Raw genomic sequence first — 14,058 nt, forward strand, 5'->3', positions numbered from 1 at the left:
CAGATGAGGACATGTCTGAGAGCACGGTGCTTGAAATTTTGCGTAACATCTTGCAGTGTTATCCACGCGAAATTTCCCAAGTTCACGAGTTGCTTCATGCTACCCTGCCAGTAAGACAAACGTGTCGTTCTAGAATTCTTTGCTCAAGTAGAGGTGGCAATGTATGTTCACGAGACATTCTGTGGACCGATAAAATCCATTTTCATCTCCAACTAGATCTCAATATACAGAACTGCAGTTTTGAGTAATAGAATGTGTGGTCGCACAGCAACTGATACCGATGCATTCTACAGAAGTAACTGAGTGGTGTTGGTTGGCACCATCGCTTATCGCTATGAGAGTCCTTTGCACTCCAACGCCATTTCAACCCTTCAGCTTAGTGGTTGTCACGGCAGAATCATTTTTAGGGTTCTGTACCTCAATCGCAAAAACGGCAATCTTTTCCGTTTGCCTCTTTGTATGTCTTCCCGGCTCTTAAAAACAAATTTTCCCGGGAAGTGGTAGACACTTTAAATTAAAATTTTTTTCACATACAAAAGTTTCTCTCGCTTTGGTAGTATAAAAATTGGATGCTTCTAATTAAGTGCAATCAGAGGATACGGACACATATGTCAACTATTTTTATAATCACAAATTGACTTATTACAGCCTATAGGGAACTTTCCGTTGAGCCAGAAGCATGAAATTTGGTAGGAAGCAGGATTTCATAGAACATGTAAAGGAAAAACCACGGAATACTGTTATTTTGAAATTCCATCACACTATAAATATTTCTTTGCCATTTGTCATCTGACTTCAAAATTACAATTAAAACACTCTGGAAAGACTTGTAATTCCAGGCACCGATATCTTGCCATTATCAATGTCGATAATAGACCAAAATTGCTGAAACTCTTTATTCCGAGCTGGATACACCGTCTATATACGTAATTAAATTCTTACAGAAATCTTAGTGTGAGAGTCTTACTCGCACCTGGCCATTTTTCTTGTGCAAGGTGGCGCTCTCCCGCACATTGTACAGCGAGTGAAGCAGCTGCTACAGAGGCACCTTTCAAGTGTTAGAATTATCAGCCGTCCTTTACCGACATCCTGGTCACACATATCACCCGATAACTGCCTGGCCTCCCAGATAAGTTGTTCTTTATCACCGCCCCTAGTCCTCGCCGACAGCTGAGTTGTCAGTGCGACGGATTGCCGTCCTACGGACCCGGGCTCGATTACCGGCTGTGTCTGGGATTTTCTCCGCTCAGGGACTGGGTGTGGTGCTGTCTTAATCATCATCTTATCCCCATCTTGTTCGCAGGTCGCCCAGTGTGGCGTCGAATGTAATAAGACCTGCACCAAAGCGTCCGGACCCGCCCCGCAAGGAGCCTCCCGGCAAATGACGCCAAACGCTCATTTCCATTTTCCATCCCTGCTGCTTCGAGCAGGATGTTGCCTTAAAGGTGTTACGTTCAGCGATGCGAATAAAAACGTTGCTGAATTGAAGGCATGCAGTGTGCAACCTCTGAGAACCTCCAAACCGTTGTGGAAGATGCTGTTATTGTACTTGTGGCGAAAAGCGGTGGACAGCATACAGAATATATCCTGTGCTAGTCTCACGACAGTTGGAAACCGATCTCTTTGTTGCTGTTTATTCAGATTCTAGGCTACAGGAAAACTGAAAACCGATTTCATGTTTGCTTTTTATGCGGTTTGTGGCTTCAGGATGTTAAAAAACCGTTTCTTCTCATCAGATGTGGTACGAACTTTCCGTGGCGAATGGGCTTTAACTAACAGTGCATCAAGTTATGAACGTCAAACTTGTGCCGTCATACATATTGCACCGTAGGGGAGTTTCATAGTACAATCAGAACATAGGCGTCGCATTGCGATTCAACTGCCACTTGTAACCGAGGTCATCTACTCATGGCGCTTACAGCCTCAGCTAGTGCTGAAATTTTCATTGAATTTCCATCTATATTCCGTAACGTATCCCACTTCGTCAATAATATTATGTTCAGATGTGACCCCATTCAGTGCAGCGGTTCTTTTCCTAGAGCGTTTTTAACTGGAACTTTAAATACAGTTATCCAATAGAAACACATCAAAAAAAAGTTTAGCATTACCTCGCTTCTGAGAGTTCCGGAAATGGTACAGAAAATTGGATCAGAGATCGAGATAAATATCATTCCCGGCAATTTTATTGCTCATAAAAACCACACATTGCATGATATATCACCATACCGTGAGTCCTTTAGAGGTGGTGGTCGGGATTGCTGTACACACCGGTACCTCTAATACCCAGTAGCACGTCCTCTTGCACTGATGCTTGCCTGTAGTAAACTATCTACAAGTTCATCAAGGCACTGTTGGCCCAGATTGTCCCATTCCTCAACGGGGATTACGCATGGATCACTCAGAAAAGTTTATCGGTCACATCGGCTATAAACAGCCCTTTTCAATCTATTCCACGTATGTTCGACAGCGTTCATGTCTGGAGAACATGCGGGCCACTCTAGGCCCACGATATCCTTATCCTGAAGGTAGTATGTTATAAGATTTGCACGACAGGGGTGCGAATTGTTGTCCATGAAGACTCGCCAATATGCTGTCGATATGGTTACGCTATCGGTCGGAGGATGGCATTCAGATACAGTACAGCCACCAGCGGCGTACGTCGGTCCCAATTAATGCCACCCCAAAACAGCAGGGAACTTCCACCTCGCTGCACTCGCAGGACAGTGTTCGCAGGGTGTTCAGCCTGACCACTTGGCCTCCAAACACGCCTCCGACGATTGTCATCTTGAAGACATTTGCGACACTCATCGGCGAAGAGAAAGAGATGCCAATCCTGAGCGGTCCATTGGGCATGTTGTTGGGCCCATTTGTACCGCTGTGCATGGTGTCCGCCGGCCGCGGTGGTCTCGCGGTTCTAGGTGCAAGGTCAGGAACCGCGCGAGTGCTACGGTCGCAGGTTCAAATCCTGCCTCGGGCATGGATGTGTGTGATGTCCTTAGGTTAATTTGGTTTAAGTAGTTCTAAGTTCTAGGGGACTCAAGACCACAGATGTTAAGCCCCATAGTGCTCAGAGCCATTTGAACAAGTTTTGCAGATTCATCTTGCTGACAATGCTCCTGTGTATATCTTCAGTTTATTGGTAACAGACGAATTGTTGCAACTTGTAGTTGACGAAACGAAAGATAACTCAGTCAACATATTGCTGAGCGAAAATAGAAAAGAGTCATCTAGGATCTGTAAATGGAAACCTCTAAGTAAAGGCGAATTACTAGTTTTCCTGGCTGTTTCGTTACATATGGGTAACGTTAAATATCCGCGATTACAAGACTACTGGAAGAAAGAACTGCTGTTTGAGAATAGAAGAATGTCGATGAGTATAAGCAGAGACCGGTATTTCATCATATTACGCTCTCTGCATTTTGCGAAAATCCATTTCGAGGAAACCCGAAACCAGACGATCTTTTATACAAGATAGGACCTATTTTGGATTATTTTAACACGATAATGTATGAAGTGTATTACCCGGGAAGAGATTTATCAATGATTTATCAATGATCCTTTCGAGGGGAAGATTGTGATTTAGACAATATATAAAAAGCAAAAGTAGTAAATATGGCATTAAGATGTATATGCCCAACAATCCAGACGGTTTCATAAATAAGTGCGCTGGGTACACGGGAAGCAGTTAAATATGGAGGAAAAGGACGCGCTGAAAAAGTCGTTTTTCATTTGATGACAGAAAAGCTGCATGTTGTTCATCACATTTACTTGGACAATTATTTATAACAGTTTTCACTTAGCTACAGCTCTGTTGAACTAAAAAGACTTTCCATAGGTACTCCCGAAGACGTTGTATCGGCAAAACTGGGAGAGGAGAGACAACTGCACGGTATTCTAATGGAAGGATCGACGAGAGGTTTCCCACATTTCCACAGAACATCTAAATTTTATGGAACCAGTCACGAAGTCATTGCCTATTATTAGGTGAAATGCGTGTATGTCTGGGACTGATAAACAAGATCAGATATTATCGTATTATTTACGTGAACGAAGGACTACCCGCTGGCCGAAAAACTATTCTTTCACGTCAGTGACATGCTATTTTTCAATTCTCTATATCTGTACAACATGTACTCAGGAAGTAAAATGACGTTGCACGATTACGGAATGTACATTATAAAGGGCTTCCTTCCACCAATGGACGTTCCACGAAATGTGAGCAAGAAACATCACAAACAAACACACATTGTGCAAAAGCGGGAAGCTACTGCAGGGAAGAAGCAAATTATGAGGAAGCACTATAAGAAGTGCGGGGAACAAGGCAAGCGCCCTGATAAACCATACAAGTGAACAAATCTGGATACTGCTTGAACAGCTGTCTAATTTCCCAGCTTTTTGCAAAAGAATTTGTTGTGCTACATTTGTTTTAATGGCACTGCAATTGAAGTGATGGGGAACACGACAGAAGCCTCCACGTAGGGTGTGTTTCGCTTACTAATTTCTACACATCCGGGAGTCCACTGGGCGTCTATGATAAATGTAGATGGCTAATTCTCTCATTCCAGGAGAAAACTGATGACCTCTGTCAGAGTCAAGCTTAAAAATGTGCATTTCAAGTAAATATAATTTCAGCTGAATTCAGTTTCCTTTTTAATTTTTTTTTTCGTCTTACGAATTCACGTTTTGGAATCAAAATTTTCCCTGAATTCTGTGTATTTGTTGCTTGTTTGAATTGTATTTTTTTGTTACATTATCAACAAATCAAGAACATTTGAATGATGCCTGTGACCCCTATAGATGTCAGACAGCAAGCAGGCTTTAAAACATAACCATAATACAGTCGAAGCTTATTTGAAGTAATGCATGTAAGGTGTCATCATTAAGTCAGTGTAGAACATTATCCTACAGATCTTACAAGGTCTTGACGTCTGCCTGTAGCTGAGGTGTGCTCAGGAGCGTCGGTTCCGAGCGGTACCTGCCGTTTTTGCCGGATCGCACTGGACAGTAGCGCTCCTGCAACGATGCCGTAGCGAAAGTGTTAAATGTAGCCAAATACATGTAAACACAAATTTACGTAAGTTACAGCTTCCACGTGAGCAGGAATTCGTTATGCAGTTGACTAGTTCTTACCACGAGGCAAAAAGGAATTTTTCTTCATTCTTAGAGTACCTTTTACACGTGAGTCTGGAATTGTAGTTAATGGCAGACGAGAGGATGGATCAGGTCTTAGTGCCTAGCAATTTAAACAGTACAGCCATTGGTGACTTAGACTACCACAGACATGGCTGAGGCTAAAAGTCGAAGAAACCCGTACTTAAGCTGGGAGGGGAAACCACAGATTTACTCTGCCTCCCCCCCCCCCTTTTCGTCCTCAAAAGGGGACAAACGAACCACCCTTTCTAATATTACAACCTTCCCGCAGTTGGACAGACGAGAATGAATGGCAGGAAACCATACTCCCCCCTTTAAAAAAAAAAGTAAAAAATAAAAAAATAAAAAAATACGGCTGGTATTAACTAGCAAGAATAAGTAAACTGAATTCAATTAAACTACATATAATCTGCTAACAATCAATACTCAACTTCTGGTGCGTTCGACTGCCAGGACTGAGCCAACGCAGCACCTCCAAATGCTCTGCCGAGTCGCTCGCTGCCAGCCGTTTCAACGGACGCAAGAAAGCGCCCCGATTTTCAGAACTCCTCGACGGTCGACAGCATACGACCGAACTGCGAATAAGGCCCCTTGCGGACCCACGCTCAGCAAGATTCCTTTCGCGACGAGCAGTTAACGCCCCATGCCATGGAGCGGCTGCTCGCGTCGCTTACGCTACGGCCGCGGTCTGCGTGCTGTCCCTCCAGCACCAGCAGAGAAGTCTATTCTTGATGCGCCTACTGCCATCTCTCCACGAGAGCCCATGTAGCAACTTCTTCAACCCACGCGAACCGCCCATTTTCCCCCTTCCCCGTTAGAGGGAGACACCGATGCCTTTAATTGCGACAAAGGCGCCACCGCCAGTAAACGGAAGGCAACTGCTTCACGCTACGCGCTGCGGCGTACTTTTCAAAGCAAACTTTACTAGGGCTCCCAGTTTACTCCTAAATTATTTTTAGATTTGTGTATCACAGAAAGATTACCAGCTTGTACTAGTCCATTCGGAATTTTGATTTATAATGGATAGATGCGTATTTTTCGTTAAATCAACAAATTCCGATCACTTTCGTGCCCATGATGAGTCGTGGCACATATTTGAACAGCTAACCACCGGCTGCAGAAGGACGGCAGATACAGGTCCGAGCAGGCGTCACCGTTGCAACGGACACTGTTGGCAAGCGTTGGGTTGGGCTGTTTTGGGGGGGGAGACCCGACAGCGAGGTCATCGGTCTCCTCGGATTATGAAAGTACGGGAAAGGAAGTAGGCCGTGTCGTTTCGAAGAGCCGTCCCGGCATTTGCCTGGAGCGATTTAGGGAAAACACAGAAAACCTAAATCAGGATGACCGGACATGGGACTGAACCGTTATCCTCCCGAATGCGAGTGCAGTGTGCTAGCCACTGCACCACATCGCTCGGTTGTCAGCATGCTTCGATGCTCTTGTCTCCCTGGTGACTGACGTGTCCCCTGTCGACACATCTTTGGATGAAGGAGTTTGTCGGCGCTCGACTCTACCGCGACAGGTGAGGTCCTTTTGGTACATATTTGTATCGATGTGTCCTCGTTCGCTGTGTCGTCGGCTCGTCTGACTGTCGTGCAGGAGACGAGCGGATGTCTCCGGCCCTTTTCGGGAATTTTCCCTATCAGTGGATGTTCTCCGCTGGCTGTTGTATCACTCACGTTTCATCTTCATCGACACACAAGTCATCCAGTGTAGTGTCAACTGCAAACGCTTGCAACTCCGCGGCCTAACTTCCCCAGGTGGGGACTTCCGGCCGTCAGTGTTAGGCACATTTAACTTTTATTTTTCTATACTTAGTTTCTTACTACCATTGAAGAACGGTGCCCAGTGCATTACTTCCACGTGTTACCAACATTGGGCAGTTTGTATTACAACCGATGTTTATTGGTCGTCTTTTTATTTCCTTTCTTATATATTTACAAATGCGTGTGCTGTGTTTGACCATTAATATTGACGTATATCAAAATTGCAACCAGTACTGGAGGGACGCTAACAACAGTCAACAAATGCTGGTTGAACTTCTGCATTGCATTAAGCGTTTCGGGTAAAGCTAATTATCAGGTGATCTGTCAAAAAGGACATGGTAACCCAGATGAAGACGTGATGCGAAAGTATATGTATTACAATGTCTGCACTACGTATGATACGTACCAGTTAACATACTTACTGAAGAAATTTAAAATATGGCCATTGTGGCATGTACGAAATCACAACTGCAAGCTAATAGAATCAAGTGAAAAATAATAACGTTAATACATGTTTGAATGAAATAATGTCTCCAAAATTTTGGATTTACAACTGCATACAACAGGTAGCGCGCTGCTCAGCGCTGCCGCGTGAGCCCACGGGAAATCCTTTCTATTTCTTTTAGGATTTATCCGTTACATTTGGTTGCAGAATGCATGATTAATAACAAAGAAACCAAGGGAACAACCACACAAGAGAGAGTGGAAAACAACACAGAGATGAGGAACGTAACTAAAATGGTTGAAAAATAGTTATACAAGCCATCGTCAGATGGCATTAAATAAAAAAGACAAAATATAATATGGAAATATATTTATGTAAAAATGTATCTGAAAGTAATTACATAAAACAACACGAATTTGCTAAAACGAAATGAACACAGTCTTTTATTCAGTTCCGCATACGCACAAAGGTACGCTAAAGCTAAACAGGTGATGCATTATGCACACTCAGAACACCAGACACAATAGTAGTTGATGCAAATACATGCCAAATTGAATAATAACACGAAAAATTTAATGAAAGCCAAAACCACATAGAATAGTTGGGTAGATTTATAAAAACATGTACAACAGTATTAAAAAGCTGATATCTTTTGTGTAATAGAAGCCAAAAGTGAAAAAATGAAATCATTAATTTCTGATAAATATAAAATAACAAATTGTGAAAGGAAAAATATTAAATATCCAGCAAATCGTTAAAATTATTAAAATACTTCGCTGTTTATTTTCCACGTCTTCATTGACGACGGTCTCCGTGTCAGTTCGGTGATGCATCTAAATTTCCAATTCCTGGGGATTGTCGATGGTGCAACATGCAAGGCATGTTAAGCATCATAAATGCGGGTGCAGGGGGGTGAGGGAGCAACAGATAGCCATTCTCTTCCATATGTTACTCAGGTGCACTCCTCTGTGCAAGTGTGCTCCGCAAACCTTTATACATTATCCCTCCCCGTTTGGTTCACGTAGATGTCATCGCCACACTTAATTCTGTAAACACCAGAGTTTTTAAGTCATCAGCTCTATCATCGAGACTTTGTCGCAAAGTCCGAGTTTCTTTCGTTTGCTGAAACCTACCTAAACCTTCTCTTTCCTGAAGACAGGTACAATCCTGTCGCAGCTAGGGCCGATGTAGGACATGGAGGTATGTGCAATTTTATCCTTTGAACAAGATGACTTACGTTGTATTTTACTACGACTTTTTCTATCCATCTCTCGTATGACATATTCCGAGGAGCCATTGGCTTGTCTTACATGTACTGCAAGGTTTATTTACATATTAACAGCATCATTACCCAAACCCAATTTCGCTACCCCACGATTCACTGAAGAGCGCGAAGGAGCAAACGCAGGTTCAGGGCACTCTCTTACCGTTTTGGGGAACTGGCCTTAAAAGACGGAAGAGTCAGCAGTTTTTTAAGGGGAGGTTTACTATCTTTCGGTTGAAAACCGATTTTTTTCAATTGCATTTTTGGATCCATAAAACAGTTTAGAATACACCCTTGAAACGGTTTTTCTGAATGCTGAACGGAGATGTTTGTTATTCGCGGTTGAACAAAAAACTGCACGTTCCTAAAATTAGACTTTCTCACGCCCCAGTTTCTTTCTTTCGGACGACGAGTTCTTTTACCGGTGCTTGGGAGGAAACATACAAAATTCAACGCCCTCTATGAGGGAAGGACTAGTTTAGGGACCCGGAATAGCAGATTGAACGTACGTTGCATAATATTGCATTTATATGTAGTCAAAACTTCAAACGTGTTTTTCTCGAAATGACGTTTTTTTTTTATCGCGCAGTATGGTAACTTTAAATCTACCGAACCGATTGGCATGATTCTTTGTTTCCGACGAAGGAAACTAAATTCTCTAGCAGTTGTACCACTTTTATTCCGATCCATCAACTTAAAATATTTTTACTTGGCCGACGAAGTCGAAAAATCTTTGACAAATCCCTATGGCTTCAATTTTGTTTCCTATGGTCCAGATAACTTAAGAGAGGTACAACTCCTAAGGGATCCTATATACTTGGCTAACGTCCACTCAATTTTGATTTCAGGAGAGCCGGCTGACCTGTGATATACCGCGGGTGGAGGTGTAAATAGAAATTTTGTTTCGTTCCGACGGAAATTCCGCGTTTGCTCTTAGAGATTTCCAGTCGAAAAGATTCCAGTTTGTAGAGAAAATACCAATAATCATTTTGATCTAATTTGACATTGATATCTATAACACATCTCGAGAAAATAATTATCAAAAAACATGCTTTTTTTCGGGCCAAAGATAGTAAGCCGCCCCTTAACCGCACGAGGACGAAGAACGCACTGGAAACCACTACATTAAAGTCATATATCGTGTATCTACAGGATACATGGTCTCTAATTGGAAAAGTCTCATAACGATCTCTCCATTGGCAAGACATACGGGAAAATAAAAAACCACTGCATTAAAGTCATTTATCGTGTATCCACAGGACACATGGCTTGTAGTTGAAAACGTCTCATAATGATCTCTCCATTGGCAAAACATACGGGAAAAGACACATATTCAAGTCGCTGGAAGGGGACTGCAAAGGAGAGGTGACCATTAAAAAAGATTCATAAGTCAACGGAAGGGTAACGGTCTACATGTCGGGGCCTGGAATGTCAGTAGTTTGACCGTGGTGGGAAAGAGGCGCCGGAACGAAGAGGAAGAACGCAAGGCCAGAGAAGGCGGTGAGGCGACGTCAGCCAGTTGCCCGCTGACAAGGACCACACCCCAACAGGAGCAACCTTTGCAAGAAGTGAATATAAGCACCGCTTCTGCCAGTCTTGGCGGACATTTGTGAACAGGATTAACAGAGTATTAGCACGGCCTAGCAGAGAGTGCTTCGATATCAGATTGTAGTGAGCCATGTCCATTGCTTGTGTGAACATTGCAAGGACTCTGATTTACGTTGCATATCGCCCATCGCTTGCGACACCATTATACAACGCAGCATCCTTAAGGCACCCTATGTGAGACGAGTGGGCAAGACCCCACACAGATGAATATAGAGTAATATCAACACCAGCGGAAAATGGTACAATGCAGTAGGATCCGCTATGTACAGGAAGGCAGGACACAGAGAGAATTAGTGAGAACATTTTGGTGATAGGTTTGTGCTCACCAGAACCGATAGCAAAGAAACTGAGAAAACGATAGTTCAGGCGTACATGCCGTCGTCGCAAGCGGAAGATAAAGACAAAAGAAAGTATATGAGTATACAGTACGAAAGGGAAGATGAATTTCTAATAGTCATGCCGCTGTTTGGGAAGTAGCAGAAGATGGGTTTGCGGGAGAATATGGAGCTGGTACTAGGAAAGAGAGAGGAGAAAGACTAATTGCGTTATACAGCAAATTCAGCCAATAATAGCAAATACTGTGTTCAAAAAGCACACGAGGAGGAAATATGTTTGGATGGCTGGGAGATATGGGAGGATTACATTATGGCCAGGCAGACATTCCGAAATAAGGCACTAGATTTCAGCACGTACCAAGAAGCAGATATAGACACAGATCACAGTTTAGTAGTGACGAAGAATCAATACACAAAGAAGCGGGATACGGAAGTGCTAAGGTATGAAGACAAACGCTTGAAGTTCACTAAGGCTACAGATAAAGCAGTGAGATGTAGCTCAGTAAGCAGTAAAGGTGAAGGGTAATGCACATCTCTAAAAAAAGGGCAATCACACAAGTTGGGAAAGAAGCCATAGGTACAAAGAAGGTAACAGCGAAGTAACCATGCGAACAGAGGAAACATTTCAGTTGAAAGTTGAAAGAAGGACGTAGTAAAATATTCACGGAAACTCAGGAGGAATGACATACAGGTCTCTGAGGAGTGAAATAAAAGCTGCATGAAAAAAATTAAGAAATCGAAAAAGAATTTATTGTCGGAATTACTTACTCAGGATACAGGAAAATCAAAATAATCTCTTGTGAAATTAAAAGTAAGGGCGGTGACATTGAAAGTAGGAAGGGAATTCCATTGTTAAATAAAAGGTCAGAATGGATAGGAGGGAATAGTACACTGAAAGACTCCATGAGGAACAATATTCGTCTGATATGATTCAAAAAAGAACAGGAGTCGATTTTGGGAAGATATGGAGAGAGACCTTTGGAGATAAGAGAACCACTTGCATGAACATCAAGAGCTCAGATGGAAACCCAGTTCTAAGCAAAGAAGGGAAAGCAGAAAGGTGGAAGGAGTATATAGAGGGTGTACTTGAGGACAATATTATGAAAATGGAATAGGATGTAGATGAAGATGAAATGGGAGATACGTCACTGGTTGTAGAGTTCGACAGCGCACTGAAAGACCTGAGTCAAAACAAGGCCCCCAGAGCAGCCAACTTGCCATTGGAACTACTGACGGCCTTGGGAGAGCCGGTCCTGACACAACTCTACCATTTGGTGAGTAAGATGTGTGAGACATGCGAAATACCCTCAGACTTCAAGAAGAATGTAATAATTCCAATCCCAAAGAAAGCAGGTGTTGACAGATGTGAAAATTACCAAACAATCAGTTTAATAAGTCATAGCTACAAAATACTAACGCGAATTCTTTACAGACGAATGGAAAGACTACTAGAAGTAGACCTCGGGGAAGATCAGTTTGGATTCCTTAGAAAAGTTGGAACACGTGAGGCAATACTAACCCTACAATTTATCTTAGGAGCTAGATTAAGGAAGGGCAAACCTACGTTTCTAGCATTTGTAGACTTAGAGAAAGCTTTTGGCAATATTGACTGGAATACTCTCTTTCAAATTCTGAAAGTAGCACGGGTAAAATAGAGGGAGCGAAAGGCTATTTGCAATTTGTACAGAAACCAGAGGGCAGTTATAAGAATCGAGGGACATGAAAGGGAAGGAGTGGTTGGGAAGGGAGTGAGACAGGGTTGTAGTCTCTCCCCGATGTTATTCAATCTGTATATCGATCAAACAGTAAAGGAAACAAAAGAAAAATTTGGAGTAGGTATTAAAATCCATGGAGAAGAAACGAAAACTTTAAGGTTCGCCGATGACATCGTAATTCTGTCAGAGACAGCAAAGGACTTGGAAGAGCAGTTGAATGGAATGGACAGTGTCTGGAAGGGAGGATATGAAATGAACATCAACAAAAGCAAAACGAGGATAATGGAATGTAGTCGAATTAAGTCGGGTGATGCTGAGGGAATTAGATTAGGAAACGAGACACTTACAGTTGTAAAGGAGTTTTGCTATTTGGGGAGCAAAATAACTGATGATGGTCGAAGTAGAGAGGATATAAAATGTAGACTGGCAATGGCAAGGAAAGCGTTTATGAAGAAGAGGATATTGTTAGCTATTAGTATAGGGTACCCGTGGTCTAGGGGTAGCGTCTTTGATTCGTAATCAAAACGTCTTCGGTCTCGGGTTCGATCCCCGCCACTGCATAACTTTTCATAAATAATCAGCATGGGCGGCCGAAGACTTCCGGCGTAAGAAGTCAGCCTCATTCTGCCAACGGCCTTGTCAAAGAGGGCGGAGGAGCGGATAGAGGTTCAGGGCACCCTCTTCTCTTAGGGGTGGGAAATTGCCCGTAAAGGCGGAAGAATCAACAATGATCAACGACGTGAGGATGCAGAAGGCAACGGAAACCATTGCATTAAAGACACGTAACGTGTATCCACAGGACATGTGGCCTGTAGTTGAAGAAGTGTCATGATGATCTCTCCATTGGCAAAAGATTCCGGAATAGTCCCCCAATCGGATCTCCGGGAGGGGACTGCCAAGGAAGAGGTTACCATGAGAAAAAGATTGAATAATCAACGAAAGGATAATTTTCTCCGAGGTGGGGCGTGGAATATCAAAAGCTTTAACGTGGTAGGGAAGCTAGAAAGTGAAGTGGAAGGAAGACAAGGATTTCTGGTGAGATGAGTATCGGGTAGTATCAACTGCAGCAGAAAATGGGATATCAGCTGTAGGATTCGTTATGAATAGGAAGGTAGGGTAGAGGGTGTGTTACTGTGAACAGGTCAGTGACCGGGTTGTTCTAAATAGAATCGACAGCAGACCTACACCGACAACGATAGTTCAGGTATACATGCCGACGTCGCAAGCTAAAGATGAACAGATAGAGAAAGCGTATGAGGATATTGAAAGGCTAATGCAGTATGTAAAGGGGGACGAAAATCTAATAGTCATGGACGACTGGAATGCAGTTGTAGGGGATGGAGGAGAAGGAAAGGTTACAGGAATATATGAGCTTGGGTCAACGAATGAAAGAGGAGAAAGACTAATTGAGTTCTGTAACAATTTTAGCAAGTAATAGCGAATACCCTGTTCAAGAATCACAAGATGAGAATGTATACTTGGAAAAGGCCAGGAGATACGGGAAGATTTCAATTACATTACATCATGGTCAGACAGAGATTCCGAAATCAGATACTGGGTTGTAAGGCGTACCCAGGAGCAGATATAGACTCAGATCGCAATATAGTAGTGATGAAGAGTAGGCTGAAGTTCAAGACATTAGTCAGGAAGAATCAATACGCAAAGAAGTGGGATACGTAAGTTCTAAGGAATGACGAGATACGTTTGAAGTTCTCTAATGCTATAGATACAGCAATAAGGAATAGCGCGGTAGGCAACACAGTTGAAGAGGAAT

The sequence above is a fragment of the Schistocerca gregaria genome, chromosome 3 (genome assembly GCF_023897955.1).
Source record: "Schistocerca gregaria isolate iqSchGreg1 chromosome 3, iqSchGreg1.2, whole genome shotgun sequence".
Classification (NCBI taxonomy): domain Eukaryota; kingdom Metazoa; phylum Arthropoda; class Insecta; order Orthoptera; family Acrididae; genus Schistocerca; species Schistocerca gregaria.